This window comes from Elephantulus edwardii, unplaced genomic scaffold, assembly GCF_000299155.1.
Source record: "Elephantulus edwardii isolate Elephantulus edwardi_28Jun2011 unplaced genomic scaffold, EleEdw1.0 scaffold00047, whole genome shotgun sequence".
In the NCBI taxonomy this organism is placed as follows: Eukaryota; Metazoa; Chordata; class Mammalia; order Macroscelidea; family Macroscelididae; genus Elephantulus; species Elephantulus edwardii.
Window position 1 is genome coordinate 16289969 of NW_006399797.1, and position 8525 is coordinate 16298493.

Below are 8525 nucleotides of genomic sequence, written 5' to 3' on the forward strand. Positions count from 1 at the left end.
GAACAAACTGGGAGGAGGGTAGAGGGAATAGTGCAACAATGAATGAATGGAAACCCAAAATCTCTGTAAATGTTTATGAAAATTAATAAAATATAATTATAGAAAAAAATTGTTAAAAAAATAATTGTTGTCGTTGTTGTTGTTATGTACCGTAGAGTTGCCAGCAATCCATAGTGACCCTATGTATAGCAGCCTGAACCCTTCCCTGTCCTTAGCCAGTCTCACTAGTTCCGACACACAAACCCCCATTGCCCCAGTCACTGTATCAATCCATCTCATCTGAGTTCTTCCTTTCGTGTGCTGTCCCTCTACACTTCCAAGCATGATGTCTTCCAAGGATCAGTCTCTCCTGGCCACGTGCCCAAAATATGTGTCCCCAAAATCCTAGCCTCCAAGGAGAGACTTGGTTTCACCTTCTCCAAGACAGATCAATTTGTTTTCTTGGCACTCTATGGTACGTTGAAGACTCTTCTCTAGCACCACAATTTGAAGGCATCCATTCTTCTTCTGTCATCCTTAGTCATTGTCCAACTCTCTGAAGCATAACAAGTAATTGCAAAGACCATGGCCTGGATTAGGTGCACCTTAGTCTTGAGACTGACCTCTTTTCAGTACTCTAGAGAGTTCCCTGACAGCAGATTTTCCCAATCCAATTCATCTTTTGATTTCCTGACTGCTAGTGTTTAAGACTGTTAATTGTAGAACCACGCAAGCTGTAATTGCTAACAACCTCAGTCTCTTCTCCATCTATCATGTTGCTGTCAATTGGCCCAGTGGTGAGAATCTTTGTCTTCTTGATGTTAAGCTTCAATCCATATTGAAGACTACAGTCCTTGCCTTCTGAAGCAAGTACATCAGGTCTTCTTCAGTTTTAGCAAGCAAGGTTGTGTCATCTGCATAATTATGTAACAAAAATAATTTTTAAAAACCTGCATTATACTAGTCTCAGGTTACTATTTATATAGCTTGCATGCCATTTTAATGCACTTCATAACCTCTGTAAAAATTTATTAACCCATTTTCCTTGAAATGAGATACCACAGATCAAGGTACAGATAGTCACATAGGGGACAATGGAAGATTAGAAATCAATACAAATTAATATTTCAGCAAATAGGGCATATACACAGATGAATATGGATTACTTCAGAATAATTTCCTTTTAAAAATATAATTACCTTTACTTTAGTTATCCCTCTCTTATTTACAATACTTTTGTAACTCCTCTCTCAGAGCCACCTGCAAGGTTTAATGCATACATTCTTCTATGTGTATGTGTGCTGTTGTTGTTGTTGTTGTTTAATGCCGTCGAGTCGTAGACGACTCATAGCGACCCTATGAACGAACAGCCTGAGCACTGTTCGTACATAGAGTTTCCAGAGGCAAGCCATTTTGGAAGTGGATGCCGCTCCTGCCTCCAGGTTTGATTTAGTCGGGAAGCTCCAGCCAACACTGTCCACTGTGGGTGCCCATTACCACAATTGGCACATCACTGTCACAGGCTTCAGCATCACAGCAACCACGAGTTACCTCTGTACAGCAACGCACAGACCAGTGCTATACCACCTAGAAGAATGTTTGACAGGAAGACAATTTGAACCTGGCCGAGGGCCACAGATGACAATCACCCACCTTCGGCTTGGTAGCACAGCTTCCTTCCACTAGGCCAACGTAGCTCTCTCTTGATCGTCGTCATTGTTATTGTTGTTTAATGCCGTCGAGTCTAGTTGCAAAAGTAATATGGTCAAAGAAGAAAACTTAGAAAACATGAAATTAAATTATGATAAAGTTCTGAAAAGTATTCAGAAATAATGATTGTAAACTTTTGGTGTATGCCTTTTGATTTTCAGTCATAGACATTTCCTACTTATTTATACCTAGGAAGGTGACCATTTAGCGCCTCTCTCTCAACAATTGCTTTCTTCTATCTTTCCCTCTACACACAGGCGCAAACACTTATGTTATTGCTATTATTGTATACTGTTGAGTCAGAACTAATGCATAGCTAACCCTCCAGCAGGTTTTCAGAGGCAGTAAATTGCACAGAAGGAGATTGTCCATCTTTCTCCCTGTTGCAGTTGGTGGATTAGAACACCCTGCCTTCAGGCTGGCAGCACAGATCTTTACCACTAGACCACCAGAGGTCCCTCACAGATAAATATACCCATAGATTAATAACACCCATATATTAATATAAAATGATAATATAAGAATGTTTTTTCCCTTATGGATTTTATTGTTGTTATGTGCCATCGAGTATGAAATCTAGAAACATTCGTTTATTCTAGTTTTAGTGAAAGGACATACAGCAAATTCCACTTAATAATAACAAGGTGTTCTGTGACATTGGTGACAGTTTTCACAATGTGTCAAAATGGTTCATTAATTTCATTCTAGGTATTTCCTTTCCAGTAATCTTATTTCCTGTTCCTTTACCCATTAATTTTTGTTTTCGGGTAATTGTTAACCATTTTGTCTCATATAGATGAATTTTTAAAGGTGTGCAATACTCATGGTGATATTTCTTATGAGTCAGCCTGTTAGTTAGCTAAAAGGTGACCTCAGGGGCGTAATTTTGGTTCATAGTTTAAGAAATATTTCAAGGTGATAATCTCAATAAATCCTTTAGTCTCAATAGGTGCAATGAGTGTGGAATTTTTAATAAATTGAGCTAGTTCCACATTTTTCTCCTATTGCGTCTCCTGTGACCCTGATCAGCATGGACAGAAGTGATAGTGAGACACCATCTAGTTTGTCTGGCCTCAAGGTACATGAGTTCCTGATGTGTGTAGACTGGTAGTTCTATAGATGAACTTCTTTTCTGAGTCTTTGCTTTCCTTTGATTTCTGAATCCCAGTGTGAAAAGAAACCAAAAAGATACTGACAGTCCTGTCCAAGATATTTTGTGTTTATAGGGATTAATTGTTCTGTGGTGGTTGCTTTGAGTCATGGAGTTGTAGTTGACTCATCAGTGATCCTCCAGCAGGTTTTCCTAGGCTGTAAATTGAGCAAAATGAGACCGCCCATGTTTCTTCCACTGAGCAGCTAGTAGATTTGAAGTGTGCTGCTTTTTGCAGTGTGACTTGCAATATAGCAACTTGCTGAAAATTTTGGTTTCCCGAGATCATTGTCTTTAAGTTGATCCAGCTGCCTAAGTTTTGCTTGCCTGCCTGCTAGAGAGCCAGGGCCCAAATCACCACCCTTAGTTACACTGGGGGAGTGGTCTGTACCCCAGCACCACAATAAAAAAAAGTTTGAGTCCAGAGCAACACATCCTTGACTCACCTGAAATACTTAAGTTATTTAGCTGTGTGAGCTTCCCGAGACATCCAGGAATGGAAGAAATGAGATTGGAGAAACTGTATATTGTTAGAATGATAGGGTGATTTGGTAGATTAAACCTTAGGGGCATTGTTTATCCCAAAGTAATGTGATGATTAATCTGATACTGAGGGGAGCTCTGGTGGCCTAGTGGCAAGAAGCTGCACTGCAATCCCAGAGGTGGATGGTTTGAATCCACCAGATGCTCTGCCGGGAAAGGAGGGACAGTCTCCTCCTGTACCAGTCAGATCTGATCTGACGGTACACACACACACACAATAATTAAAAAAAAAATCTGATGCTGATACTATTGGAACAAATCGTGATTGCACAACTCTTTGCCAACGAGGTCACTGGAGCTAAGCCCCCCTCCTTACTGTTCTACTTCATTTTCCATGTACTTATTCATGTATTTGGTAAGAAGTTGGGCTGCCAACTACTGAAGCATCAGCTATGAGTCAGTTCCAACTTGACTGCAATGAGTTTTCATCTGTTGTTATCTGCCTTACCGTTTAGCCCTCTTTGTGTTTCTTAGCATGGTATTGTGGATCTGCTGTTCAATATGGCTTTCCTAAGCCATTGACATTGGCTTTGCCACATAGCTGAATGGGAACTTGCAAGCAGATGTGTTAATCTATCCACAAGGGGATTGGCTAGTTTTTCCCTTCCAGGTTTAGATTGAGCAGGTTTAGTTTGAGCAGGTTCAGAGGCAGAAATCTGGAAATCTCACTATGAACAGTAGAGAAGAAGCAGAGAATGCAGTTTGTGTTCTATGGGGCCAGTGATTTCTGCTGTGTTCAGACTGGAGCCTACAGAAGAGGCCCAGCAGTCACAGCAGAGAACCAAAGACCCGATGTGAGACAGAACTGACCCGAGATTGCTGCCCCATGGAGCCAGAGTCAGGGCCTTCACCCAAAATTGCAAGGGCAGAGAGAGGGTGGGGGTAGAGAGACACCATAATGGGCAGGATTACAAGAGTTTTATATCATTGGTCTAAGACACAAGGCCAAAGTCTGAAGGGCCTACAATCATACTTCAGATGCTGTCCTGACTGTGAAATTATATCCTGTTGCCAACTAGAATTGTAAACTATTAGCTTCTCTAATAAACCCCATAATTGTGAGTATGATTCTTTGAGGTCTGTCTAGCTAATATAACAGATTTGACACTCAGTAAAACAGTAGGATTGTTGTTGGAATTAGTAGAAAGAGGTGGGAGAGATATGTTTGACCTTATGGGAATCAGTTTTGCATTGTGGCTGCTCCTGATGGGGACCATTCCCTCCTGTGGGATTACTAGAGATCAAATTTGGTCATCATCATGCTGCTTTTTAAAGATAGCTTAAACCTTCTTTTAGAGGTTCATTGGTTACTATTTTAATTGGTTTTAAGAAGAAAACAACATTTGACAAAGTTCCCTAAGCATTCTTTAGGACATTTTTAAGAATATCTTAAACAATAGTACATTTTGTCTTTTAAGAACTGTTTTAGGGAGTAATAAAAAAAAATATGAGAGATCCTCAGTAAAATTATCTTTATGGGCCAAAAATCTTCCAACACTCACCATAATTCTTTTTCTCTATATTTGGGAGAAAATGCATTTAATAACTTATGGGTATTGTGTATTTTAGCCCAACAAAATCTATAGATGTCCTTCCTAAAAAGAGAAAACACGTATATGGCATCCAACACATATAAAACTTCTGGGGAGAAAATCTGCACTAAAATGATATTTACTTACTATTTTATTTTTAAATAGCTTGTTTATTAATTCCACCTTAAATATAATAATAAGGCATTAATAAAATATTATCACTACTTATTACTTCTGCCAAGGGAGAACATCAAAAGGGCTAAAACACCCTTTTGAAGTATTCATCTAATCATGCTATCATTTTAGTTGTGGGTGGCAAGGCAAGCAAATATTTACTTATTCCATTGCAAGGGAGGAAGTGCAGCCTATTCAGATGTTTAAAAGAAAAATTAATCTTCCCAACAGATGGCTGAAGCTATTATGGATAATAAGTACATGTTCTTTGGCATTGGGAACCAAATGCAAACCTTTTAAAGTGATTTCTGTCTCATTGGATCCTGAAAATTTGTCTTTATATATTTTTATAAAGTAATAAAATTAGACCTATCCTGGAAAATGGAATTACTCTTCCCCACCCCCAGAAAGTATCCCAACCATCAGTTAGAGACAAAGCTGGAACATAAACTCAGAGGATAAACAGAGAAAGACTGATATTGATGGAAAAACAAGGGTAGCTACAAAGTGAACATCCAGCATCACAGCAACCCAAAGAGCCACCACAGTACAGCAAAGAGAATATGAGAAACTTAGTTGTGATGACTTGAAGGAAATTAGAAAAAGTTCAAGGCACCACAACAAGATAAATGTAAACAACACAATTGCAAAATGGGCACAGGATATGAACAGACACTTCACCAAAGAAGACATTCAGATGGTGAATAAACACATGAAGAAATGTTTAAAATCCATAGCTCTAAGAGAGATGCAAATCAAAACAACTATGAGATATTATCTCACCCCGGTAACAACAGCAAAATTCAGCAGAACAGCAAACAACAAATGGTGAGGTTGTGGAGAAACTGGAATGCTTATTCACTGTTGGTGGGAGTGTAAAATGGTGCAACCACTGTGGAAGGCAGTATAGCACGCTCTCAAAAAGTTACAAATAGAAATACCATTTGACCCAGCAATTCCACCACTGGGAATATATCCTAAAGGAACCAGAACTGCCACCCAACCAGATAGATCTATGCAGACCCATTTTATTGCTGCTTTGTTCACAATAGCAAAAAGTTGGAAACAGCCAAAGTGTCCAACAACAAAGGAATGGCTAGAGAAGCTGTGGTATATTCACACAAAGTAATATTATGCATCACTGAAAAATAAAGAACTCAGGAAATATTATACAAAATGGATGATCCTGGAGGACATTATGCTAAGTGAAATATCTCAATCACAAAAGGACAAATATTGCGTAATGCCACCATTATAAAATAGGACTGACATGGGTGTTGGGGGGAAACTAAGAGAAGAGGGTAGAAATTATTTACATGTCATTGAAACAGATGAGGGAGAGAACTGTATAAAAAGAATATATGATTAGGCATTATTGACATAACTAGAGTCCAAAATAAGAGCTGCATAGTAAAGTGGACTGGAGGGGGGTGGGGACTGTATAACAATGAAAGAAAATTTTTTCCAAAGAGAAAAACAAACTGGGGAGGAGGGGGCAGGGAGGAAAATATGCAACAATGAATGAATGGAAATCCAAGCTATCTATAAACTTTCATTAAAATCTCATAGAAAGGGTGGGGGGAAGTTCAAGGACTATAACCTTCAATATGGACTACATACCAGTGTCAACAAAACAAAAATTCTTCACAACTGGACCAATAGGCAACATTGTGATATATGGAGAAAGGATTGAAGTTGTTCATAATTTCATTTTATTTGGATCCACAGTCAACTCTCATGGTAGCAGCAGTCAAGAAGTCAGAAGACATTGGGCAAATCTGCTGTCAAGGACCTCTTTAAAGTGTTCAAGAGCAAGAATGTCAACTTAAAGCAGAAGATGTGCCTGAGCCAAGCCAGAGTCTTTTCAGTTGTGAAAATTACTATATGTGGAAATATCAGACATTGAATAAGGAAAACCAAAGGTGAGTGAATGTGTTTGAATTGTGGTGTTGGTGAAGAGTATTGAATACATCACAGACCGCCAAAAAATAAACAAATCTGTCTTCAAGGTAGTGCTACTAATGTGCTGCTTAGAATTAAGGATGGTGAAACTGTCTCATATACTTTGGGCATGTTGTCAGAAGGGGCTAGTCCTTGGAAAAAGACATCATGCTTGGGAAAGTGGAGGGTCAGCAAGAGAGAGGAATCGTAATGAGATAGACTGAGGCAGTGATTGCAACAGTGGACTTGAGAATTGTGAAGATGGTGCAGAGAAGGGCAGGATTTCCATCCGCTTTACACAGGGTCACTATGAGTCAAAGTAGACTAGATAGCACCTAACAGCAACAGCCACACAAAGTGAAAACATCTCACATCAGATGTCTTCAGAGGACCAGAAACAATATTACTTTGGAGCTCACACAAACAGAATTATTTATCAAAATTTACACAGCTTTAATCTTAAAAGTGTGCACACTCTCCTTTTTATTTATTTTATTAAATTTTATTAATTTTAATGAACATTTACAGAGATTTTGTATTTCCATTCATTCATTGTTACACTATTTTCTCTACACTCTTGAAATTCTGTTTTAATTGTCCCATTGCTACAGTGCTTGTCAAAGCCAGTTCTGATTAATCTCCTTTGTCGGTGTGTCCTTCACTCTCCTTTTTAAAGAAAGCACTTAGTTGAATATGTATTGTTGGAGATATTTTCTTTCTTTTTTAATTTTATGTTGGTTTGCACACAATATCTGTATTCGTTGTCTCAGAAACATGTGTTTTATAAAATCGATCACCATAGACCTATGCCTACTATTACTCTGTCCTTTCAGGTCCTTTTTGGATCTTCCCTAATTCCTCCACTCCCTCCCTCCGCCTGCCAAACTCTGTCATGCCAGTGATACCTTCCTCCTCTGTCTCCCTCATCTACCCCTTTTGGATTTTTACACACATCTTACTAATTATTCTATTTTTAAATAATAGTCTTATGCAGTATTTGTTCTTATGAGCCTGAGTTAGTTCACTCAGCATAATGCCCTCTAGACTCTCCTATGTTATATAGTATTTGGCAAAAATGCACTATAATGTCTCAATCCATTTGTTTGTTGACAGACATATAGGCTGTTCCCATTTTCGTGGAAAATGAATAACACTGCTATGAACATTGGTGTACAACCCTTTGTTTGAGTCTCAGTTCTATTTTCTTCAGGGTATATTCCTAGCAGTGCAATAGCTGGGTCATATGGGATTTCTATATGCAGCTTTTTTTTTATATGCAGCTTTTCTAACAACAAATTGCCTTCTAGAGTGATTGTGCCATTTTATAGTAACAACAGCAATGTGGGAGAATTCCAATCTCTCCACATCCTCTCCACCATTTATTGCTTGCTGTTTTGTGTCCTGTTACACTTTATACTTCACTCATTAGCGTTCAAGGCCTCAAACCTGTTCCTGAGCTGATTCTGAAATTCCGGTGGAATAGACTCAAAGTCATA